This window comes from Topomyia yanbarensis, chromosome 2 (genome assembly GCF_030247195.1).
Source record: "Topomyia yanbarensis strain Yona2022 chromosome 2, ASM3024719v1, whole genome shotgun sequence".
NCBI lineage: Eukaryota > Metazoa > Arthropoda > Insecta > Diptera > Culicidae > Topomyia > Topomyia yanbarensis.
Genome location: NC_080671.1, coordinates 233,606,711 through 233,634,487, shown reverse-complemented (window position 1 = coordinate 233,634,487; position 27,777 = coordinate 233,606,711). Strand labels below are relative to the sequence as shown.

At 42.5% G+C, this 27,777-nt stretch overlaps 1 protein-coding gene and 1 pseudogene across 9 annotated transcripts in view; one reads left to right on the top strand and one right to left on the bottom strand.

Moving 5' to 3' along the window:
• The window catches only part of LOC131678338 (putative uncharacterized protein DDB_G0282133), a 2,723,618-nt gene that overhangs the window by 1,577,222 nt on the left and 1,118,619 nt on the right, over positions 1–27,777 (bottom strand). The window lies entirely within an intron of this gene.
• LOC131678344 (cullin-associated NEDD8-dissociated protein 1-like) lies at positions 573–27,470 on the top strand (annotated as a pseudogene).

The window sequence follows — 27,777 nt, the reverse complement described above, 5'->3', positions numbered from 1 at the left end:
CTTTGCGCTAGCGAAGTCGATTATAGAATCGAGTTGCTTCGCTACTTTGCGCATCGCAGCTATTGGCCCCTCCGATGCATTGGTAGGGATATTGCCTACCGCTGCTGGGGGGTCACTGGTGCTTTCGGATGCAGCACTCATCGCTCCACTACTCTCCCCACGGGGGGGAGACCTCGCCAAACCACCTCTTGCGAAGGGGTTTGGCACCTCCGTCTGTTTGTTTTTATTTTTATTTACCTCCATGTATAGTTCCACGAGTAGCGCGAGAAATATATGTCCGCCACGCCAGAGCTCCGCATTAGCGTGGTAAGGGACGCTTACTGTGGGGGTTGCCCAGGTACCCCACAGGCTCCGTTAACGATCGAGCATCTTTTTCACCCCCTCGATCACTCATCCCTCGGCACGGGTCGCTTCACGCCTTGGAATTGGGGTTATGCCCTACCTTGCTTTACGTGGTGATCTCGGCCCGGATCATCACAACCATCCTCCTTTACCAGGGCTTTGGACCTGTAGCTCTGGTTCTCAATAGTTCCATGTACGTATGTTATTACAGACATGCTACTATTGGGATCCGTCATTCGCTAGCGGTATGGCCCTCTGGTCGAGCCCGACACGCCAATACACTCCCGTGTGGTAGGTTGTCAACTACTAAGTGTGTGTTTTGTACTGACCGGTGCGCTGCATCTTATCAGCAAGCAAAATTTCATTTTTTCATTGCGTTTTCATCGGAACGTCATTCGAGAGCAGTTGTGAAAAGTGCCCAGAAATCAAGCAAATTTTGTTTAACACAGCATTAAAACTGCCGGAAAAATTAGTTGCTGTGTTGTGTAATCGAATAAAAGTTGTCTCATTGTCCAAAATTATCGGGAAGGTGCAAAAAAGTACGACGATGGCGTCGTATCAGATTGCAAATTTGCTCGAAAAGATGACATCCAATGACAATGATGGTGGCGAATGATCTGATGACGGAGCTCCAAAAAGACAGTATCAAGTTAGATGATGAATCGGAGAAAAATGTCGTTCGGATGGTACTGCGCTTGCTGGAGGACAAAATTGGTGAGGTGCAGAATTTGGCTGTCAAATGTCTGAGACCATTGGTAAATAAAGTGAAGGAGAATCAGGTGGAAACAATAGTCGACTCATTGTGCGCTAATATGGTATCGAACAACGAGCAGCTTCGTGATATTTCCAGCATTGGTCTGCTCACATTGAGTTCAGAGTCAAGAAAGCGTGCATGGCCTTCGGGTAGTGCAGACGAACTTTTGGAAAGACCTGGGGTCTCAAACCTAAATACATCTATTGGATTTACACGACAATTGTACGTCCAATACTGTCATACGGATGCCTTGTGTGGTGGCAGAGGGGAGAGGTGGTGACAGTGCAGTCAAAGCTAAACTATCTGCAAAGAATGGCGCTCATGGCGTTGACTGGTACTTTCACCACGACTCCGACTGCTGCTCTTGGGGCACTTCTAAATATCAAACCATTACACATACATCTCAAACAGGAAGCACTATCATGTGCATACAGACTGCAGGTTACTGGGCTTTGGAGCAGTAATCATGTTGATCTTGCTACAAGTCATACACGCTTGTGGTCACAAATGGTTACATGGAGTGAAGATATTCTTGCTCCCAGCGATATTACACTCACTTGTAGTTTTCCTTACAGGACATTCCATGTGAAGATTCCCTCTTGAGAGGAGTGGTTGTCTGGCTATATGGAAAGACAACAACAAACGCAAGTAGTCTGTTCCACTGACGGTTCTCTGACGGAGGGACGTGCTGGTGCTGGTGTCTACAGTCGTGAAATGAGATTAGAACAATCTCGCTCGCTAGGTACATACTGTACTGTATTCCAAGCAGAAATCTTTACGATTATGTGCGGGGTGCTATCGGCCCTTCAACTGAGTTTGTCCGGCAGAGTTATAAACTTCTGCTCCGATAGTCGGGCTGCAATCAAGGCCCTTAGCTCAGACAAATCCCGGTCCATGCTAGTAATCGCGTGCCGAACCCAAATCGAAGTACTAAGCATTGTCAACACTATCTACCTTGTCTGGGTGCCCTGACATTGCGGTATTACTGGAAATGAATAAGCTGACGAATTGGCCTGGGCGGGTTCAGCGATTGACTTCCTTGGTCCTGAGCCCGTGCTGCCAATTTCGACAAGTTGGATAAGGGAAAAATACGGTCACGGGCTTCGTCCGAGAACCGAATTATTGGAGAAATCTACAAACGTGTCGCCAAACAAAGGCGTTTCTAAAACAACCATGCCCAGTGATTTCGAAAAATCTCCTACATTTTTCGAAGCTCTACTGCGGTATGCTGACCAGGGCTTTAACCGGTCACTGCAAACTCAATTACCACATGGCAACTGTTCAGCCTGCTGAGTCTTTTTCATGTGATCTTTGTGAATCCGACTACGGAACCTCATATCATCTGATATACAACTGTCCAGCGGTAGCGCAATTGCGATTTCGAATCTTCAGCCGTGTATATATAGACGAAACCATGTTTGGACGACTGAAACTCAGTGACATACTAAAGCTTCTTATCCAATGTGGTAAAGAGCTTTAGGCTTATTCGCAGGCAAGTTGAACTACTTGTGAGTTTAACTTACCTGTTCTTTGTTTTTGTTTTGTGCTGTTATTTTTCCCACCCTTCAAATTCTACTTCCCCACACCTCCTTGTCCTTTCCTTCCGCTCAGAAAATGATGAAAACACACGGCAAGGCACAAGTACCCGATCCTACATACGGGGAACGTGCCATTTAAGCCAATATATTCCGATTCCTGATTCCTGATAGTTGCTGTGTTGTGTAATTGAATAAAAGTTGCCTTATTGTCCAAAATTATCGGGAAGGTGCAAAAAAGCACAACGATGGCGTCGTATCAGATTGCAAATTTACTCGAAAAGATGACATCCGATCCGCTTTCCGATTTATGGCGGCGAATGATCTGATGACGGAGCTCCAAAAAGACAGTATCAAGTTAGATGATGAATCATAGAAAAAGGTCGTTCGGATGGTACTGTGCTTGCTGGAGGACAAAAATGGTGAGGTGCAGAATTTGGCTGTCAAATGTCTGGGACCATTGGTAAATAAAGTGAAGGAGAATCAGTTGGAAACAATAGTCGACTCACTGTGCGCTAATATGGTATCGAACAACGAGCAGCTTCGTGATATTTCCAGCATTGGTCTCAAGACGGTCATCTCGGAACTACCGCAGTCTTCAAACTCGCTTGTACTGAATGTGTGTCAACGAATCACCGGAAAGTTGAGTAACACTATCGAGAAGGAAGACGTCTCTGTTCAGTTAGAAGCGCTATATATTCTATCCGATTTTCTGTCGCGTTTCGGTGGTTTGTTGGTTCCGTTCCATGAGATTATTCTGAATGCGCTTGTCCCATAGCTGGGATCGGCTCGCCAGGCGGTCCGCAAGCGTACGATAGTTGCACTATCGCATCTCTGACAACTTGTAACAATAATGCATACAACAAGGTAATCGAGCATTTATTGGACGGTTTAGAGAAACCTCAGAACCAGGGAATGGTGCGGACTCACATCCAATGCTCGGCTATCTACCGATAAGCGGGCCATCGTTTGTGTAAACATATCGAGCGGGTCATGTTCTTGTTGAATCAATACAGCCACCGTAATGACAATGAGCTGTGTGAATTTTGCCTACAGGCATGTGAAGCATTTGTGCAGCGGTGCCCGGTGGCGATCCTACCGCATATCCCATCAATTTTTGAGCTCTGTCTGTAGTACATTACGTATGATCCAAACTACAATTATGAGGCTGATGATGGGGATGGTGGCGTAGCCATGGATATGGAAATGATGAAGATATCGATAGCGAAGAGTATAGTGATCATGACGACATGAGTTGGAAGGTGAGTCGTTCGGCAGCCAAGTCTTTGGAGTCCATCATCTCAACAATACATAAGCTTTTGGACATTATATATATATATATATATATATATATATATATATATATATATATATATATATATATATATATATATATATATATATATATATATATATATATATATATATATATATATATATATATATATATATATATATATATATATATATATATATATATATATATATATATATATATATATATATATATATATAGGATATAGGATTTGCGAGCTACAAAAAAAGTGGTTTCAATTATCGATGGAGCGCGTTCGGATAAATATGCACACGACGGTTACCGTTCTAACGTATAATTTCAACTGATAATTGACTGCCTTCTACAGTCGCCCTTTATAGCACCCGCTTAGTGCGGCAATCAAAGTAGAAGAAAAAACAATGCAAATTGAGATACAATGGTTGTTTACTCGAATCGAGCGAAATAAAGTTTGCTAGGACGACTGAAGGTCAAGCTGATTTTCGTGAACAGCGTTTAGATTTACTTCCGCCGTAACATAAACCGCCCACCAAATTACTGCGAGGAATTTCTGCTCCGTTCCGTCTTGGTACGTACTCATCATATTCTAATGGGATTCTCCGAATTCTCCTGACATAACGCCGTGAAATACTGTTGGTTGTGTTAATGGCCACTACTCGAATGCGTCCGTCAGGGCCAGGAAAGGTGTCTACGACACGACCTATCAGCCATTGCTTAGCCTTTTCGTTATCGGCAATCAGCAGAACAAACTCACCGACAGTAACATGCGGTGTAGTATGCTGCAATTTTACCATACGTTGAAGCAATAGAACGTACTCATTCTGCCACCGAACTCTGAACTCCTGGGTGACTCGTTGTACATATTGCCACCTGTTCAAAGATCCGATCTGTCGCTCCAGCTGGTTGATCTCTGGAACAGCATTCAAGGTCCGACCGATGAGAAAGTGCGCTGGCGTGAGAGGTTGTGGTTCGTTGGGATCATTCGACAATGGGGTGATAGGACGAGAGTTCATACAGGCTGCTACTTGCAAGAGAACCGTACTTAACTTTTCGAACGTGAAACGAGAATCACCTCCTAGCTTGTTTAGCAAGCTCTTCGCCACCTTCACCCCTGCTTCCCACAGTCCACCGTGGTGGGGAGAACTAGCGGGAATGAATGACCACTCAATGCCTTCGTCCGCAAAATAATCTACTATTTGGTTCTCATGTTCGATTAAATTAATCTGCTGGTATAACTCACGAAGTTTTCTAGCTGCACCCCGAAGATTAGTGGCGTTGTCAGAGTACATCTTGTTCGGCAGTCCATATCGGCAGCTGAAGCGAGTGAACGCCGCAATGAATGCGGACGTAGTGAGATCCGAAACTGCTTCTAGATGTACCGCTCGAGTTGAGAAGCAGACGAATAGTGCGATATAGCCCTTTGTAGCCACAGCACCACGCGTTCTACGACTGACAACATTGATTGGCCCAGCGTAATCCACTCCGGTGATGGAGAAAGGAGGAACTGGCTTCAGGCGGTCTGCTGGTAGCTGGCCCATCAGCTGATGAATTGGTACTGGCTTCGCTCGTACACACTCGACGTAGGATCGGCAAGTCTTGTGAGCGGCGCTGGTACCGCTAATAATCCAAAAACGCTTTCGTACAGCTGCCAATAGCGATTGCGGGCCGCAATGAAACAGCTGGTTATGCTCGTGGTGGAGAACGAGCGCAGTGAGAATTGAGCGGTGGGGCAGCAAGATAGGATGCTTCGTGTCGTAGCTGAGATCTGACAGGTGTAACCTACCGCCCACCCTGAGCAGATGTGCTTCATCCAGGAACGGTCTCAGCTGTCGAAGTGGACTGGTGTGATGCACCTCATGATGCTTCTCTAGTTGACTGATTTCCTTCGCAAAATGGAACCTCTGAACGTGTTTCACATAGAGCTACATAGCGTTGTCGATTTCGTATGCTGTTAACCTGGCGGCTCGATACTCGCGATGTCGAAAGCGAATCATCCAGGCAGTAATACGTAAAAGATGTTGGAGTTTGGGGTAATATCTGGCCAGCATTCCGCCGAGAAAGTCGTTTTCGTAAACCACCAGATACGCCACTGCTGCAGAACGCTGTTCCCTTTCTACCTGGCGTTGTTGCTTATCGTCAAGAGCGACCGTGGGCGCGGAATTATCTATGTTTGGACAAGCATTCCAGTACGGGCCATGCCACCAGAGAGCGCTGTTGATGGTTTGCTCTGGTAGAGTACCCCGAGAGATCAGATCGGCGGGGTTGCTATGGGTGTCGATATGATTCCAGTTTACTGCAGGAAGATGCGTAGTTATTTCTGCCACACTATTTGCGACGAACGTTTTCCACCTCGAAGCACCACCTGCGATCCACGCCAGCGCCACCGTTGAGTCCGAGTACGCAATTTCATTAAAGGGTATGGTTAGGGCTTCCTTCACATTCGCTATTAGTCTGGACAGGATCACTGCGGCGCACAGCTCAGCCCGAGGTAGTGTTGTTCGTCCATTTCCAATGGGCGCCAATTTAGATTTCGCACACAGCAGATGTGATGATATGTTGCCGTCGTTGTCTATCGCACGAATGTAGACACACGCACCCATGGCTCGCTCGGATGCATCACTGAAGCCGTGCAGATATAATCGAGAGGCGGCTTGCGTGCCGATCACTCGTCGGGGTACCTGTAAGGAATTAAGATCGGAAAGGCTTTGCACGAATGTCAACCAAACTTGAACTAACTCACCGGGGGGAGGTTCGTCCCAGTCCACCTTCAGTTCCCAGAGCTGTTGCATGACCATTTTCGCTTTGATAACAATTGGCGCCAGAAGCCCTAATGGGTCAAAGATACTGGCGATTTGTGAAAGCATGGTCCGCTTCGTGGGCTGAAAGATCTGATTCGGTATGTTAGAGAACAGGAACTCGTCGCTGCACGGTTGCCAGTAGATGCCGAGGGCCTTGACGGTGCGGCTTTCGGAGGTGAAAACCACCAGAAGCTAAAATTGTTGAGAGCTGCTGGCGAAGTAGAATGGCTTCCTCCTCTGAATCAGCACCTGTTAAAATGTCGTCCACATATGTGCCCCGTTCCGCCTTTTCCACTGCCTCCGTATACATCAGTCTGTGGGACTCCAACAACTGCTGCACGCATTTTGTGGCCAAATAGGAAGCACTTTTAGTTCCGTAGGTTACAGTATTTAGCCGATATTCCTTCACCGGCTCGTCGCTTGACCACCGCCACAAAATCCGTTGGAAATCACGATCATCTTGGTGCACTTCAATCATCCAAATGTATCGAATGATTGAAGTGCACCAAGATGATGCTTGATATCGCCGGTAATCACAATAGTAGGAATTCGAAAGCGTAGAAGAATGTTCACCAGCGAATCTTGCAAGACTGGACCAGCCATGAGAATATCGTTAAGAGATTTTCCGCTTGTAGTTTTCGCAGAAACATCAAATACAACGCGGCATTTCGTCGTTGAGCTGGCTTCCTTTATCACACAGTGGTGGGGTAAGAAGACGGCCTCTGTGGGATTTGCATTTTCCGAAATAGTCATGTGCCCAAGATCGAGATACTCGCGGAGGAATGCATGGTGCTCTTGCTTGAGGACTGGATTCCGGTGCAGTTTCCTTTCCATGTGTTCCAGACGTCTAACAGCCATCTGTCTCGAATCGCCAAGTTGACTCGGTGGGTGCAAAAATGGCAAACGAACGGTAAACTTTCCACTGTTATTCCTAACCGTATGCATTGAGAAATGCTCCTCGCAGCGCTTTTCATCCTCACTGATGTGAATTTTAGGTACAGCATACTCTTATATTTCCCAAAATTTTCGCAGTTGTTGGCAAAGACCATCATCAGAGGAAGCCAACAAGTACGTCGACACCTTCATGTTCGATAGCGGAGCGCTGTTTCGATAGCGACCGGCTACCACCCACCCTAATTTGGTGTTTTGTAATGTAGGTAGGCTATCATCCGTGCTGAGATTGATTTTTCCTGGCTCGAGTAACTGGAAGAAAAGTTCTATACCGATCAAAACACTAATCTTACCGGGGCGGTTAAAAAGTGGATCAGCTAGCTCAATTGAATCAGGTATGGACCATTGGTCAATATCGGCTGGTTTCGCTGGCAATGTTTTAACGATTTCTTCCAACACCATACACGGGACGGCTGTATGATAATCCGTGCATCGAGATGCTATAACGATTTGCGCACATTTGTCGGCATGTGCAGCCATGGATGAAATTCCCTCCAGATCCATGTCTGCTTCCATTAGCTCCAGGCCAAGTTCGTCGCAGAAGCTCTTACTGATGAAACTTACTTGAGATGCGGAATCCAGAACTGCAATCGTTAATGGCTACGGTCGCAAGAAGAACATTTGACGCGTCGAGATTAGCGGTGGGATCAAGGGCCGAAATTAGCGACTGGGCGGCCGGACCATTGTTGGCATGTAAGGCATACGACGTAAACGGGCTTGGTTGAGGATCTGATGGCTCAAATGCGGCATGCAGAAGCGCGTGGTGCAGTATATGTTGCCACATTTTCTACAATTTCCCGATCTGCATACTTCTCCAAGGTGCTGCTTCAGGCAATTTTTGTACAATCTTTGTCTGCTGACTGTTGACAGCCTTCCCTCGGGGCTCATGTGAATGAATTTGCCACATTGATAAAGTGGATGTGGCGATTTTGCACAAACGTTGCATACTGGCGGTGCATTTGTGGTGATGAATGCAGTTGCTCCTCTATGCGATGGTTTCACAGGAGGTTTTTGGGCAGCAACGGCTCCATATTTGGGGGGCTGCGCCGATTGTAAGGCAAAACTGCGAGAATCTATGAAGTGGAGGAAACACTGCAGCGTGATGTTCGCTTCTTGCATATCAGCAACACTTTGGTACCATAGCTGTTTGGTTTCCCGATCCAACTTCTCAATAAGGATAAATAAAAGCCATGTGTCCCGATCCTCTCGTTGCATGGCTTGGAGGGCTCTAACGACTTCGTCTGAGATGTCATGCAGTGAACGTAAGCCATCAGCAGACGATGATGTTAGGGCTGGCTGGCTTAGAAAGCGTTCAATATTCTTGTGAGCGATCTCGAGTGGCTTGTCGTAGCGCGATTTAAGTTTTTGTAAGGCGGGACTGTAATTTACATCCTCGATTTTCAAGTGTGAAATTATGGATGCAGCTTCACCAGAAAGATTTGTTTTCAGGAAGTATAGTTTCTGGCTATCTTTCAGCAATGGGTTTTGATGAACCATGCTGTTGAAAAGATCAATGAATGACTGCCACTCGAGATAGTTACCACTGAACACAGGCAAGGTCATCGGGGGCAGTTTCAGGTCCGACAAGGGAGTGGGAGTGATGGCAGCTTCTGGTGGTGCAGCTGTGCTGCTGGTAGCAAGAACCATACGTGTGGACATCATGTTTAGAAGCTCGGCTTGCTGCTGGGCAAGTTGCGTGATCACGTCATTCTGGGGCGGCGGGCGCTCCTCACGATTACTATCAGCCAATTTTATCACTTTAAGCAATTTTAACAGTCGGTTTTTTAACCGGACATAAGCTTCTTCGAATTTACACTGGCATTCAATGGCCTCTTCGTACGTTTCATCATTCGTACAAGCCTCTAGAATTCTTTTATGCATTGAACAATACGCAGCCCAAATGTCATTGAGCGTATCGAATTCCGATTGCACGTCAATTTCCTCAGCCGCTTCTGGCTGGATTGTCACCACCGTGTCATGTACGCGCTTGAGTCGCGGCTCAAGGGATTTTCGTTCGCGAATTAGTTTCTCCATTGCCGATAAATTTTCAGTCACTTTTTACTCACTGTGCCACCGGTTGGCAGAATCACGAAAGTACGTAACTGAGAAGCGAGCGAACAATTAAACGAAACTGCGAGTCTTTGCAAAATCCTTCGCAATCCGGTTCGAAGGACCATATGGATTTGCGAGCTACAAAAAAACGACCGTGGTTTCAATTATCGATGGAGCGCGTTCGGATAAATATGCACACGACGGTTACCGTTCTAACGTATAATTTCAACTGATAATTGACTGCCTTCTACAGTCGCCCTTTATAGCACCCGCTTAGTGCGGCAATCAAAGTAGAAGAAAAAACAATGCAAACTGAGATACAATGGTTGTTTTTCCATCACGTGATAATTAATTAATTAATATCAACAGACACAGTGTGGTCCTAATGATAATTTTTTAATCTATTTAAAAAGTCAAGTTGTAATCTGCTACGTGGAATGTGAAGATCGAACTCGGATGACACTCTGTTGAAGGTCCGCTGCAAATCAATGATGGCACCGTTTACTCCATAGTTAGTCCGGCGAAGAGGTAATCGGAGGAATAAATTATTGCGAAAGGCGCGAGGGCGAACGTTCATGTTTATCGCACTGATAAGCTCGGGCCATTCAATTCGATCTTGCAAAATATCCGAAATCGTCATAGCACGGAATAGATCCCGTCGCACTTGCAATGTATCGAGTCCAATAAGCAAACCCCGGCTTTCATAACTTGGCAGCTGGTGAGGGTAGCTCCAAGGCAATCGACGAAGGGCAAACCGAACAAATCTGCGCTGTACTATCTCAATTCGATGGACACCGTTGAGATAATGAGGGTTCCACACAACTGAACAATATTCCAGAGTTGATCGAACGAGTGAGCAGTAGAGAGATTTCAAGCAGTAAATATCTGAAAAGTGCTTAGATATTCTCATTATGAACCCCAAATAGCGTGATGCGTGATGACAATATAGCTGATATGCTGTTTAAACGTCAGTTGTTCATCGAGAAAAACTCCGAGATCTTTGACGCAATTCGCTCTGTCAATTGTGGATTCAGCTAGACAGTAATCGAATCGAATTGGCGTTTTTTTCCTCGAGAACGTAATGACCGAACATTTCTTGGGGATTAGGGTCATTCGGTTGATCTCGCACCATTCCGCAAAGGTTTCCAGTTGGCGTTGAAGGAAAGTTGCATCATCAGTATTCCGGATTCTATGGTATAACTTGAGGTCGTCGGCGAAAGACAACCGTGGTCCTTCTAGACAAAAGTTAACGTCGTTGAAATACAGAAGAAAAATCAATGGACCGAGATGGCTGCCTTGTGGAATACCAGATGAAGCAAAGAACTCTTCGGATACACAATCACCTATCTTGACTGCTAGACGACGATCACTGAGATACGATTGCATCCAACGGAGAATATTAGTACCAAAGTCAAGTCTATCCAATTTTGCCACTGCAATAGCGTGATTTATCTTGTCAAAAGCAGCTGAAAAGTCCGTGTAGATAACGTCAGTTTGAAGGCCGTCCGACATAGCATCTGTAACATATGTTGTGAACGACAGAAGATTCGTAGATGTTGAACGTTTCGGCATAAATCCATGCTGAGTCTCGGAGATATACTGTTTGTAGTGGCTGGAGATGGGTTCCAACACAGCCATTTCAAACAGCTTAGGAACTGCGCATAGCGTTGTAATACCACGGTAGTTATCAACTACCTTTTTATCACCTTTTTTGTGAATTGGAAACATGAAGGAGGATTTCTAAAGTTCGGGAAATACTCCGGTTGTTAGCGACAATTGAAACAGATGACAAAGAGGTTCAATTAGACCGGCAGAGCATTTTTTTAGAATAATAGTTGGTATACCATCTGGGCCTGCCGAGGTTGAAGTCTTCATTTTGCTAATCGCCAGTTGTACCATATTATTGTCGATATTGATAGAGTTCAAAGACTGGTATGATTGAGGTACATTGAGAGCCGCGCGTGAAGCCTGGGTCGGTGTCAGTTTCTCGTTGGAGAAAACACTCGCGAACTTTTCAGAGAATAGTTGGCAGATCTCCTGTAAACTAGAGCTCATACGTCCTCCATAGCTCATCGTTGAAGGCAACCCGGATTCCTTTCTTTGCTCGTTTACATGCTTCCAGAATGTTTTAGGTTCGGACTTCAACTTACGTTGCACGTTTCGCAAGTAATCGGCATGGCAACGCTTCGATGTCTTTTTATAGACTTGGTTAACATGAACGTAGTGTTGTCGCAGCACGTAGCCCCCAAACTTGGAGTACTTCTTCAGAGCGGCTCTTTTAGTCGCTTTTAACCGTCTCAGCTCGGCAGTGTGCCACGCTGGGTGCTTAGATTGAAGGCCACTTCTTTTGGGTACATAGCGATCGATAGCATAGCTCATACTGCACTGCAACGTTGACATCATCATTGTCGAGAATTTCAGTCCAGTGGATATTCGACAGGAAGCCAATAATCCTATTATAGTCGGCTTTTCTAAAATTATAGCTAACGGTGTTAGAAGCATTGCAGTCATGCTTCACTCGAATCGCTTCAAGCAATATATGCAGGGGAGGGTGGTGTCTAACAGTCTTTATCAGGGGGAACGGTGCTGCGGTAACTTTTGGCGCGTAGTCAGATTTGCTCGAAAAACAGAGATCAAGGATTCTGTTGTTCTCGTTCACCACATTATTCGTTTGGCGCAGCAGATTTAGACTGTAGCAGTCAAGCAATCTGGTGATACCAGCATGAAAAGATGACAGTTCGGGATCAGGTTTATTTATTTATTTCGTCAATCAAGTGTAGACTACATTATACAAATATTAATTGCTTATATACTATCCTGTAAACTATTTCTATGTACTATGATGCCGTAAAGAGTTGAAAAACTGTTTTAAACTTGTTCGGGGCATGGTAAGGTCAATACTTTCACAATGCTCGTTATACACAGCCATCATCTGGTTTAGTGGTCCGAATTTAGCATAGTCTGTACGGTGATGACCTATCGCGAACAAATTTCTATTGCGTAATTGACGAGTAGGAGCATATAAATTTAATTTTGACAATATGTAAGATGAGTCAATACGCTGCATGACGATATCATTTAGCAACGAGATCATAGCATAGTCCCGACGTTCTTTCAATGTTTGAATATCTATCAACATACAACGTGCTTCATAAGATGGAAGAGGGAATACTGTCCATCAGCGAACATAAATCCGTCAGAAGCAGAGCGCCATTTTAATCCGGAGAGATTGAAATCACCAACAATCAGGAGCTCATCAACCGGGCTTGCTTGAGCGGAAATTCGTTCCAGTGACTCAGTATGTGAATCAATCAATGTCGAATCGCGAGTGCGGTCCGGTGGAAGATAAACCACGCAAAGAAAAAGTGCGTAGCCAGCCAGTTTGATTCGCACCCACACCTGCTCGACACAGACCCCCAGTTGCGCATTCAATCGACGATGGATAGCCACAAGTACCCCGCCGCCAGTAGCCTTGAGACTGTTGCGTAAGCTGCGATCAGTTCGGAAAACATCGTAGTTGGCACCAAATGCTTGCACTGACAGAGTGCTATCGCTAAGCCACGTCTCTGTGAGGGCGATTATGTCGAAGCATTCATCCGAACTTGCTACCAAATAATCTTCGATTACTGAATTCATACCACCGGCATTCTGGTAATATATTTGTAGGTTTGAATGCCGCGATTGATTGCCGTTGGTATCGATTTGGAAGACCTCTTCACCACTCCTGCACACAGGACCGGGACGACTGGTGAACGCTGGCTGCAATGGCTCGACTGTGGCAGGGGGATCAAGGGCTTCCATAGTGCTAGCTGCAGTGCGTCCCAGGGTGCGATGAGTCATATCAGCATAGCATAGAGTGCTTAGTCCTTCTGTGATCGTTGTAGAGCCGAAAGTGCTATGAAGAGACGTGCTCGTTACGATGGGATCCAAATTTTGTTTTTGACATTGAAGATTCACAGCGGCGGTAGAGGAATACTCGAATCGAGCGAAATAAAGTTTGCTAGGACGACTGAAGGTCAAGCTGATTTTTGTGAACGGCGTTTAGATTTACTTCCGCCGTAACATATATATATATATATATATATATATATATATATATATATATATATATATATATATATATATATATATATATATATATATATATATATATATATATATATATATATATATATATATATATATATATATATATATATATATATATATATATATATATATATATATATATATATATATATATATATATATATATATATATATATATATATATATATATATATATATATATATATATATATATATAGTCAATGTTTGTATGTATATGATTTATAGACTCCCAAACGGCTTAACCGATGTCCGTAAAAATTTGCACACAGCAGGTATTTGGTATGGGGCGGCGTGTTTGTATGCTATTAGTTGGAGATTATCTGCCCGCCAGATGGCGCTTTGGAACCATGACCAGATAGGTACTGCGTCAGATAGAAGGTCACTTCACCATGCCTCCTATTTACCCAGGTCGAGAGAACCGGTATGAGTCTGTGAGTCCACCTTCCTTTTTTCGACGAGTCCCAACCATGCTGCCAATTGGCCATCGAGTCAGCTCTCATTGTTTTCCATACTCCCCTGGTCCCCTTCTGCTTATAGCATTCGTTATCTTCCACTAGGATGATGCCGATAGGGATCATTCCAGCGATAACGCAGACTGCCTATGATGAGATAGTTCTGTACGCGCTCGCGATCCGCATGTGTCTCCAGCGCTGCAACCCAGACCGGGCATCCGTACCTCAGTATGGACGATGATACGCTTGCCAGAAGACGCCTCTTGCTGTTGCGTGGCCCGGCGTTGTTCGGCATGATTCTGGATAAAGCGTTTATAGCTTTGGCTGCTTTCTCGCAAGCATATTCGACGTGAGTGTTGAAGTTCAGACGATATAATTCTGCACGCGCTCGCGACCCGCATGACCATGAGCCTGAACGTACTACTCAGCTTTACTCGATTCCGCTGTGTCTCCAGCGCTGCAACCCAGCCCGGGCCTCCGTACCTCAGTATGGACGCTTGCCAGAAGAAAACGCCTTTTGCTGCTGCGTGGCCCAGCGTTGTTCGGCATGATTCTGGATAAAGCATTTATAGCTTTGACTGCTTTCTCGCAAGCATAGTCGACGTGAGTGTTGAAGTTCAGACGGTCATCTATCATTACGCCCAGCTATTTCAACGCCCGCTTCAAGACTATGACATGCTCCCCGACAGTGATTTCTGCTCGCTGCACTACTTTTCAGTTGCTGACCAATAGTCCCTCCGTTTTGTGGTGGGCTATCTGCAACTTCACTCCTTGCATCCAGTTTCCAGTCCTGTATATCGCCAACATTTCCACCTCTTCTGGCGTCTCTCCCAGTACCGTTATTACAATGTCGTCCGCGAACCCGACGATCTCCACGACCCTAGGCAGCTTAAGTGTCAGTACGCTGTTATACATCCCGTTCCAAAACGTTGTACCCAGGATAGAGCCTTGAGGGACTCCCGCCGTAATTCTAATCGTTTTTGTCTCATAGATCAGGATCCGGTTCTGGAAATAACTCCTTAGAATTCTACACAGGTAGCTATGGCCTCAGCTTGCGCTATAGAACAGCTTGCGCTATTGAACAGCTTGCGCTATTGAACAGCTTGCGCTATTGAACACATTTTTGACGTCTATCGTTATCACGGCGCAGTATCGATTTCCTCTTCTTTTCTGTTTAAGCGCCATATCGGCTCTCTCGATCACTGTCCTAATGGCGTCCACCGTAGATTTGCCCTTCCGAAATCCGAACTGGTTTTTCGACAACCCGTTATCGCTTTCCGTAAACATTGTCAGCCTGTTAAGGACAATCCTCTCCAAGAGTGTCCCGAGCGTATCCAGCAGGTATATTGGTCTATACGACAATGAATTCTCGGGGGGCTTACCAGGCTTAGGAGACTAATTTCTGTATCTTCCATTTGTCAGGGAAGTGGCCTTCGTCTAGAAGCTTTTGAAACACTTTACTGAACATATCCAGGAGTGTCTGGATTGCCGTTCTTAATGCGATGTTTGGGACTCCATCTGGTTCGTTCGCTTTCTTCACTTTCAAACTCTTTGCCAATGTGATGAGTTCCTCATTGGAGACTTGTATCACTTCGGGATTGTCCTGCTCTACCTCGCCATACGGTATAAGCGGCCTTATCATTGGATCGTGAAAGCCTTTCTACGTTAACCTTCAGTTTATCAGGGCACATTTTCAGAGGTGTCGTGGACAGTGTTGCCACAATTAAATCTGTACCGGGAGTTGAAAAATCTTTCCTATCTGTACTCTGCTATAGAAAAATCTGTACCGGATTCTGTACCGAAACAATAACAAGGTTGTTTAGAAAAAATTATTTTTCTTATACATATTTTTCATTTGGGGAAATCAAACCAGAAATTTCGACTCTTCTCTTTCACAATAAACCTCTTCACTCCTATGTGTTTTGCTCCCATGTGTGCATTCTACTCCATGGCCGCACACCTCAAAGAGTAGAAATAAAGAGGCTCTTTAGTGTGCATCATGGTCCCATGCGCACGGAAGCAGAGAAGACAACCAAAAAACATTTTAAAAACGTTCTTCCGATCAATCTTTATCTGAATCTGAATAGTTTGATTCCCCTTCCTCCCTATTTGCCAGTGAGGGGAGGCACAAAAAAGTGGCTCTTCAAGGTAACTCAATGTGCGAAATTTTGCATCTCTTGGTGCACAGCTCTTTCTCTTTTTCGTTTTCAAGTTTCTCTTTGGGCGGGTGATCTCCACATCGCAGTGTTCTTGTGCCGCTCTTTTTTTGTGCTTCGCTCTTTGTGCACATTATGGGATGCATCGCAAGGTTAAATTCTCGAGTACTTTTTCAATAATTATTATTTTACTCTTCTGTCATCTAAAAAATTCTGTACCAATCTGTACTTTTTTACAAAAATCTGTAATCTGTACCGTACAGAATCTGTACCAAAAACGCTTCAAAAATCTGTACCTTTCTAGATAAATCTGTACTTGTGGCATCACTGGTCGTGGACCCTGTGATCTTCGTCACCGTCACACGGTATGCGTCGCCCCAGGGGTTGGCGTCAGCACCCTGGCACAACTGTTTAAAGCAAATCGATTTTCTTCGCTTTATCTCACGTTTAAATGCTGCCACAGCGGCGCGCTACACTATATTTCGCTCCTCTCTGTCCACTTCGGTGCTTGTTCTCTGGGCGTATCTTCAGGCTCTAAGGTGGTCTAAGGAGGGTTTCGAGTTCCTCGCTTCACCAATACGCCGTCTGTTCCTTGACTCTAGTTTCCTTTGCATTGTGATGTCGCATGCTCTTACTAGCGTTTCTGTTAACCCTGAAGCTTCTTCAGTAGGGTTACAGCACCACTCTTTGACATACAATCAGTTCACCACAAACCATACAGACCATGGCAGTCCGAGACCTAGCTGCTGGTAAATAGCTCTACGAAGATAATGTGGGCGGCAATTTCAGATTGATTAATTTACCGAGCCCTTCGGCTCCCTTGTGCCATTTAGCACCGCAACTCACTTCTCGTACCATTCAGCATCACTTACTAGTTGAGCTCCCGATTTGTTCGCGAATTACTCGGTCTAGTTCCCGACGATGAAACTAGCCTACTCCGATGGAGAATTTCCCGGCGAGAGAAGTTTTCCCGAAACCGAGCCAACCAACCAGATGGCGAGGTCAGTTCGGTGATTCCGGTGGAGCAGGAAGTCCAGTTTGCTTGTGCCCCGACGACCCGCGACTGGTGGTGCCTAGTCGTGGTCTATTCAGTCTAGTCCCTGGAACTACTCGGTCTAGTTTCCGAGAATGGATCTAGCCTACTCCGATGGAGAATTCCACGGCGAGAGAGGTCGGTGAGTCCACCTTTCCTTCTCCGCGTTGTCCTACTCTTGCTGCCACTCAGCCAACGATTCTGATCGGACCAGTCTCCTTACATTTTTTGCATTTCTCCGCTGGTAGCATTCCACATCCTCAGCCAGAGTGATGCAGATGGGGATCATCCCGGCGATAACGCATACTGCCTCCTACGATGTTGTTCTGTATGCATTCGTGACTCATACGGCCATCAACCTGAATATCCTGTTCAGCTTTTCGCGGTTCCGCTTGGTTTTCAACGCAGCACCACAGGCAGGAATATGAGGCTTTTTATAAGACCCTCTCGCCTGCATTGATAGCTAGGTTTAAAGAACGCGAGGAGAATGTTAAATCGGACATCTTTCACGCGTATATTGCCCTGTTGAAGTCAACTCGACCTATTGGTGATGACATTGCTCATGATCCTGACTCGATGGAACAAGTACCGAGCTCCATAAGCATGCTGCAGGATAAAGTACCGATAATATGTAAAGGGTATTTTTCGGCTTATCAGTCGTGAATTAGACAGCGAAATCAACTATATTGTTTTTACTTCCAACGTTTCGATGGCTTTATTCCACTTTTATCAAGGATTCCAAAAAGAGTTCGTAGTTACTGGAGAGTACATATGAAAATTGTTGATTTTAAAGATAATATTGATTTTAAACTCACAAAAATTTTGTTTTCTTGTTATGTTAAGATTTGTTGAAAAAGTGAACCGTCCTAATATTTTGTCAGCGTCAAATAGTGGCTATGGAAGTCGTATGTTGTAGTTGTTACAAATATTTAAAAACTTATTGTACAATATTACTCACTGCCGTCGTTCGCATATTTTGCAGTTCACTGTACCTGATGAAATTTTTCTGGGTTATAATTAACTAACGTTTTACATTTCTTATAAAAGAAATGTATAGAATTCGCTCAAACTTTCAAGATTTTTTCCGAGGCCCGGAGGGCCGAGTCTTATATACCAATGGACTCAGCTCGACGATTTGGGACAATGTCTGTGTGTGTGTGTGTGTATGTGTGTGTGTGTGTGTGTATGTAACGGACAAATTCTCATTCGTGTTTCTCAGCAATGGCTGAACCGATCTTATCCAAACAAATTTTAAATGAAAGAACTAAAAAACAGTAAGAACGCTATTAATTTGTTTTTGATTCTGATGTTTAGTTTCCAAGACATGAATGCGAAAAATAGCGTTTTTTGCAGTTTTTTTGAATTATCTGCCGAAATTGACAATATAGATTAACCCCCTAAATGTTTGCTTTAACGAATACCTTTCGAACAAGCTATAGATTGTTGAAATCGGACTATTATCAAAAGAGATATTTATAATTAAATGCGGACGAAAGATTTTTATCATTTCCCATTGCCAGAAATATGACCAAAAACATGTAATCTGTTATTAACGCCAAAACGGCTTATTTTAGGTCAATAGTATCTTAGGAGAATTTAATGGAGGCAATATGCCCTTTTTTGGTATTGCGCTTTTGCTGATTAATCCCCCTATGAGTGAGATATTTTCACAAATTTTCGTGGAAGTGATTATATCGAAATGATGCCTTCAGAAAATTTGTAGCTCTTACTTTTGCGAATAACTTTACTGAAGACTTCAAATATCTATTTTGAATACTTTAAAAGTTATGGCTTGTTGTGTGTGGATTACTCTTTGTCGCCTATTTATTGTTCAATATAGTAATAATCCATTGAAATAAGCCAAACATTATTTCGATAAAACGAATTTTGTATTTCATTTTTCTATCTACAACCGCTAGAAATAATCACCGAACACTTCCAAGTTGTCTGGAAGGAACTTGATAACTTATCAGTGCAAAAATGTTCATTTGTGCGAACCTTCTGACTGCACTTTTTCTAACTTATAACCTTCGGATCGATCTGAAACAAACCGTAAAATGAAAGCGAAGTAAATAACTCCAAGCAACGGCGTATCCAAGAGAAGGTTTTGGGGTTTAACACCATACAACCCCCGCACCCAAAAATAAATATTGGATTGAAGTTGAAAATTTATTGATGCTGACTGATTTAATTCAATATTACAATAACAATTATCTGATCCGTACATTGATAACCTGTTGTTGTAAACATGAGGACTTTTGATAAATTGTCGGAATGGGGTCCTGATATGTAACTGATCTATTGGTCTTGATTTCACAGTTGTCTAATAGCATCAATATCAAATTCCTGCCTGAAAACATTCCAATAAAAAATTCCAGAGTTCTGTAATCAATCATAATCCTCAGATTTATTTTCAAATTGAGCTCGTTTTATAGAGATGTACTGTAATAAGGGTCTTTATTTAATAGGAAGCGAAGTTAAAATTGATTTAATGTCTATGAAACATAGAACTGCTCACCAAAAAATGCATAACTTTCAACATTTGCTAAAAATGTTTTTGCCTTTCTCATTCACTCTAAAATTCGTCAATCTAATCCCGACCGGAAGGGCCGAGTGTCATATGCCAACCGACTCAGTTCGTCGAGATCGGAAAATGTCTGTGTGTGTATATATGTGTGTATATGTGCGTATGTGGAAAAAATGTGACCTCTGTTTCTCAGAGATGGCTGGATCGATTTGCACAAAGTTAGTCGCAAATGAAAGGTACAACCTTCTCATCGGCTGCTATTGATTTTTTTTATTGATTGGACTTCCGGTTCCGGAGTTACGAGTTGAAGAGTACAATCAGACAGCAAATTCCCATATAAACTGAAATGAAAAATTTTCAAAATCAAATTTGTATTTTTGATGCCAAATGACTTTATAAAGTATGAAACATTGAGATGCTTGACAAAAATTGACTTTTTTGGACTTTGGTGCATTTTTGCCTTCCTCATATAGAAAGGTTATGCAATCACTCTAAAAATCGTCAATCATACCGGCCCGGAGGGAGTATGCAGTGAGGGGTTGCCATTTTTAAATTAAAACTAGTTTAAAATTTCTTAACAAGTTGAAAATTTTCGGCAGGACCTGGACCTCCCGGATCTTTCTCCATGATCAGCCGCTGGTTTCAAGCGATGTTTCAGTATCTCAAGATCGTGGCTGTCGATCCATTGTACGTATGTGCCAATCGTACTGAACATGTAATATTCATTTCCACCATTGTATTGAACATAACCAGCCATGGAATCGTAGTCTGGACAAATGAGACAAGCACAATTGCACCACTAGGTGGATTAAAACAGGTTTTTATTTTGGGAATGCGTCGAGTTGAGACGAAAACGTAATATGATTAATAACGAGGATAACACTTTCCGAATGTAGAGAGAAATTTATGAAAAATGACGATTTCCATTCGACTCTAGCAGGTTCTGATCGATTTTGATGAGCATTTGATTTTTGTTGTATGACCAATTATATGCATAGGTCAAATGTTTAAAAACAGTAATTTAAGGTCAAGATAGCATCATTTTGAAACCGCCAATTTCGGAGGTTTAGTATCTTCGATGAGTTTTACAAACGTTAAACAGCGCATCATTTGATAAAATAATTTTGACGGTATATCGTCCAAGAAGTATTTATGGTGAATTTTCTCAGGTTAATATTCATGACTACAATAAAGTCTCAACAAATTAGCTGAAGACACGAACTCTGTTACTATTTTCTGAAAAATTAATTCTGCATAATTTTAAAACTCCAAAAATTACGGTTTCGGAATTATGCCGTTTGGACAGTATGATCGATTTTCACTAGGCATTGTAATTCTCTCTCACTCACGCGAAAAGAAGCTTATCCGATGTCCAACTTTTCCGAGATAAGATGAGTCGCAAAATTCTCCGTCTCCACAAATAGCATGAGAATGATTTTCCGGATAAAATTTATTTGACTTTTTCCTTCTCACCGGAGAAGGTGATAAAATTTTAATTTCGTGGAAATCAATAAAAACTTAAAAAAATACACTTAATTACAAAGAAAAGCGGCAAAGACAAATGATAGACTTGTTTTTTCGTGTTTTGGAATAACGGCAGGAAAGCAGCGAGCGAAGAAAAGATACCGTGAAAAACTCATTCACTCATTCTCCGGCTGTTTTATTTATCCGGAGAAATAACACGTTGTATTTATCCGGAGAAGTTGTGTGAGTGCCAATAACTTTTCGTGTGAAAATGTGAGTTTTTATTGTCGCAGTAGCAAACTATCCGGGCGCATTTACTCATATGAACGATAAATGAATGCCTGATTTTCACCAAACCCCCACCAAACCGAATTTCTGGCTACGCCGCTGACTTCAAGTAAGTAGAAACAAAGTCGTTCTACACTCGTTCGCAAGAAACTTCTTCGAATGCTGAATATCTATTATAATACATTGAAGCCCCGATTTTATCAGCCAAATATGAACATATGTTTGATGGGTTCTAGCAGACGAACAAGACTGAATTCGAGTAAATCCTTTCTTGAGCATGTTTTCCTTATCATGAAGATGGAATTATGCAAAAATATAAAGTTCATCATAATCAGAAATAGTTATCAGACTACATCAAGGGACGGGAAGAATATTTTAACAGCTTCAGTTTATTATAAAGAAAAAAATTGCCCGATTTAGTCAATGTCCCCATTTTGTCAGCCTAAAATACACCATGAGATTGATAAAAAATGGGTCTTTATTGTATGTTTTATTCACTGTGTTTCACGTTAATAGGTACATTTCATTTTTGGGGATTTTTTATTGCATCGAACTACAACAATTTTTAGGTAGCTTTCAAGGGGTTATTTTGTAGACTTCTTCCAAAATTTGGCGAACCTATTCCAATTCGTATACCAATTAATTGGTATACTTAAGGGTTTATATGTTCCAGATAGAGAAAATACTTACATTTTCAGCTTTTTTCCTACACAATATTACGAAAGCTTATTAAACAATGTTTCCTAATAAGTTTGTGAAAATTATAAACTATTTGAATTTTTTTAATAGTTTTATTTTTTATTTAACCGTGATCTTTTAATAAATAGTGACCATCGCTTCACAACGTAGTCTATTTTTCATGGCTTGCGGTGAGCACGATCTCTTGAATTGCTGAACTGAAAATTATGGAATTGAAATTAATTTTCAGTATTCTTTACAGATTTAACTCGCCGCGCAGATGGCTCTGAATTAGACCCGCTGGTGCCCTAAGACGATTTCGCTAGATTTTCAGAGCACTATGCATCCAGCGCATTAACGCAAGTGACGGAAGGTTATCGAAAAGATTTGTGAAAATGAAAATTCCAGTAATGATGATGATTTTCCCAAACGGTTCGTTTTCGAGAGGTTTTTATTTGTTCTTTGGCATTAGGATTAGCGATAATAATTCAAATCAAGGATACTATTGGGAAGTCACCTTTAGAAAAAGTCGATGTCGAAGTAAAATTTGAAACTATGCACGCATGCACTTCAGAGATAGCGTGATATCAGGAGCTGCGATTTCATTTCAACGCTTTTTTGTGAAAAGGGCGATACTTACAAATGTAAACATAAGGCTTTTTTCATAGTGCGAATGAGGGCTTTGAAACGCAAATAATTAACCTAAAATTTTTGATTCTACGATATTGCTTTCTTAAACTACAGCAAAAATAAAACGGGTGAAACTGTATTTTTGTTTGTTTATTTAAAGTTTCGCCCTCCACGCTCCATGCAAACAAACAGAGTGATACTTTTTTTGATAGCAGTTTAGAGGCGAAACTGTTATTTTCGTATTTTTTTTAGGATTATCAAACTGATACCAGCTGTAAATAGTAACAATGATCGCTATTGAAAAAACACGGACGAAATCGGTGATGCAGAACGGTAGTTATTGTAACAAAAGTCGATTTTTACAGTGATTGCATAGCCTTTCTTTATATGAGAAAGGCAAAAACGTAAGGGCGATACATCAATGCTGACAGGTGGGACCGAAAAAGTAAACAATCGCCAAAGGGGCGATACTATCATTTTGTCAATTTCAATAGCAAAAACAAATTTTAATTTAATAATTTCAAATACTTTATGAAGTTTTGGGTTTCGATCACTGAATCATGCAATCTAGGATGTAAAAAACACAATAGTTCTTAAATAGGAAATAAAACCAAGTCTGGAAATATTCACTGTTGATTTTCTTAGAATGGTATCACTGCTAGTATCGCCCTTTTCAAGAAAAAGCGTTGATTCCTTAATTCTCAGTCGCGTTGGAAATTTGAGTAAAGTATAAACTTCAAATCGATTAAAAAAAATCGATTATTTGGCTCAGTACAATATATAACCCCTTTAGGAAAATTCAGTTTTCCCACCACAATTTAGATATTTTATTAAGAGCATTAACAATAATTCGTTGGTATGTCTATTTTATGGGTAATTTTTTCGCTTTCCCATATTGATTTGGTTTGAAATTTCTTGCACTGATGTTGTCCTATGTTGATTTGAGCGATTCTCTGAGTTTTGCCACTATCCCATGTAGTATGTGTTATCAAAAACATCGCGAAGCATCATGTTCTAAATGTTCTCAAACGATATAATACCCAAAGAGAGTGATAAGAGTTATAAGAAATGTTTCATCACACTGTTAGGTGGATTAAAAGCGTTTTTGGGTAAATACTTGGGAAAAAGCGCTAAGGTTTGTCTGCTAACTCTGCTGTTGAATGTTTGCTATAATTGTGTGTGGTGGTGTCAGTTTTATAGTTGCTGATTTTTAGTGTATGTATAATGCCTGCGTATATAGAGCTAAGCCCTTCGGTGTCTGTGCGTTTGTTGACAGTTTTTTGTTGATTTAATATGTGACATATTTCCAAGATGGGAAGAGCTGTCGTTCGGTGGTGCTGATCTAGCACTTTCACTTTGTTTATATCGAAGTGATGTTGATGTGCTATGCTGTGCTCAAGTAGAGCAGTTTTTTGATTTAACTCGGCTATCTGGATGTCATCTTTAATGTATCCTGCTTCTACAAGTAAGTTGAGCTTTTTTATGTTAGATCGGTGTGCAGCCATCCTTGTTTTGAGCTGGTTCAAAGTCATGCCCACATAGGAAGACTCACAGGTTTTACATGGTATGCTGTAAATAACATTGCTCAGATTTTCCTAGGCTATGTTATCCTTGATCTTGCTAAACAGGTTACCGACTGTTTTGTGGTTGCGGAGAGCTAGTATGACATCTGGATAATCATTTTTTAGGTCTTTCGCTATTTTATGCGACAGCGAAGGTATGTTTGGAATGGATCGGTAGGTATATTTCAGGTTCTCATCGGGGGAAGAATGTTGTACGGTAGGTACTGTGTGTGTTGTTCTGTTGTTGATTAATCTATTTCGTAGCGACCTTGGATAGTCGTTAATCTTTAAATGTTGTTTCCATTATGTTGACTTTATCCGGTTTGTTGAGGTTTGTGGACAGTCTTTCAACTCTGTTGATGAGGTTTTTAGCAACGTTTATTTTTTGCTGATATGAATGATATGAGTGGAAATTTAGAAAACGTCCACTTGCTATTGGTTTGGAATACCATTCGGTGCGTATTTCAGTGCAACCGTTAATGAGAGAAAAATCTGTCAAGACTCGTCAGGATTGTTTTCTGCTACTACGTGAGTTATTAAACGCTTTGTCCAATCATATCGATCAGTTAATGAGTGGCATCCATTACTCGTTGAATGATAAAAATTCGACATCTAACATGAAGATTGATGCACTTGATCGTTCATTGCATGTTTGCAGGACACAACCCGCACGTTTTCCACCCACATATTAAGACATTGGTTCCGTTAGTTGAAGCTGCTGTTTTCGATGCATTTTATAAAATCGCCACCGAAGCACTAATGGTTTTGCTTGGTGAAAGTTATTCGCCCGCTAAATATACAAATTGATTTCACCCCCTACATCCAGCCATTATATTCAAGTACCTTGCAGAGGCTCCGATCTCCGGAAGTTGACCAAGAAGTCAAAGAGCGTGCCATTGCCTGCATGGGTCAAATTATCGCCATCATGTGTGATGTTTTGCAGCAAGAACTGAACACCTGTTTACCATTGTTCATGGAGCGACTGCGCAACGAAGTGACTCGACTGAGTTCGGTCAAAGCCCTAACTGTGATAGCAGTTTCTCCACAGCTGGTGATTCTTAGTCCTATCATTGCAGAAGTAGTCCCAGTGTTGGGATCGTTTCTATGAAAAAATCAACGTGTCCTCAAACTCAATTCACTAACTTTATTGAACACATTGGTTACTCACTATAATCACTTTATCGATCCGACATTGCTGCGTAACGCTGTCTCTAAAGTGCCACTATTGCTGTGCGAAGCTGATCTTCACGTTGCCCAGCTTTCGCTTGCTCTACTCACATCAGTAGCCCGCCAGCAGCCACAGGCACTGGTTGGGGTCAACGAGCAGATTCTACCAGAAATTATGATTCTGGTTCGATCTCCGCTGCTGCAAGGAACAGCTCTTAACTGCACGTTGAATTTGTTCCAGGACTTGGTACAGGCAAACTTACCCGGTCTCAGCTATCGTCATTTGCTGAATATGTTGATGCATCCTGTATACGGCCAACAGCAAGGGCAAACTCTTCACAAGCAAGCATATCATTCGCTGGCTAAATGTGTTGCCGCCCTGACGCTACAGGTACCGAATGAAACAGTCACCGTGGCCCGCGAGTTTCTTCGAAAAATTCAAAATAGCCGCAGCGATGCTCATTTAGTTTTTTATCTTTTAACCATTGGCGAAATTGGAAGGCACTTTAATCTCAACGCAATCGACTCACTTGCACAGATTATACTGAACTGCTTTTCAGCGTCTTCGGAGGATGTGAAAGGAGCAGCATCACATGCTTTGGGAGCGATTGCCGTAGGAAACTTGAGTCACTATCTGTCCTTCATCCTGAATGAAACAGAAGCTCAACCAAAGCGGCAATACTTGTTACTCCATTCACTCAAGGAAGTTATCATGTCGTTATCAACCACCAAACAAGGCTTGGAACAACTTCTCCCATCGGTACCATCCATCTGGGAGCAGCTGTTCAAACACTGCGAATTCTCCGAGAAGGCTCGCGTAATGTGGTGGCTGAATGTCTGGGTAAACTGGTGCTTGTTAATCCCGAAGAATTACTGCCTCAATTGCAGCTGGCGCTACGAAGCGATAGCCATCTGATGTGTACGGCTGTTATTTCTGCAATTAAATTTACCATCTCCGATCAACCGCAATCGATTGATCCATTGCTACGACAGTGTATCGGACAGTTTCATTTCGCTTTGCAAGATCCTGAGCCAGCTGTACGTCGAGTAGCGCTTGTGGCATTTAATTCAGCTGTACATAACAAGCCAAGTTTGGTTCGTGAATTACTGGATATTCGGAAGGCCGCATTTGAGTGCATGTATACATTACTGGAACAAGGTCTTGACAGGGTGGACATTATGCAATTTTTGGAACATGTGCAAGCAGGTTTGAAAGACCACTACGACATCAAAATGTTGACCTACCTGATGACCGTTCGACTAACCGTCCTTTGTCCCTCTGCAGTGCTTCAAAAGTTTGACCAATTTGTAGATCCACTGCGTGCTACTTGCACATTAAAGGTGAAGGCCAACTCAGTGAAACAGAAATATGAGAAACAAGATGAATTAAAACAATCCGTTCTTCGGGCCGTAGCCGCACTTCTACAGATCCCTAAAGCAGATAAAAATCAACACTTAGCTGAATTTTTGTCGCTGATTCGCAGTTCTTCTGAGCTACAGCCATTGTTTGAATCGGTGCAGAAAGATTCATCCTTACTGAGCAACAACAATGCGGATAGTGTAACGATGGACCAGACCTAGGTGGAACGCAGTTGCGGAGTGGTTGCTTCGAGTTATTGGTTCAAAAAACGCAAAGTATGGTTGATGCTGCTCATTGAGATTACTGTTGACTCGGGTGTGTAGTCTCCTCGCCTTTTTTGTTCATGTCAATGGTGTGGTACACGCGAGTTGTTAAACAACTATATTTGATCAGATGAATTGCAAACGAAGGTTTCGATACAAAAAGAGAGACCGATTTTCTATGGACAAACACGTCTCAACATTACATTTACCGAATGCATTTAGTATAGGTGGAAATTTTTTTTGTAATTGAACAAATTGCGATATAATTGCTATTAGACAACCTGACGCAACATAAATAGATTTTTATTTGTCGTTGATATATAACTATTCGCCATGAAAGGCGCAAATAGTGTTTTGCAAA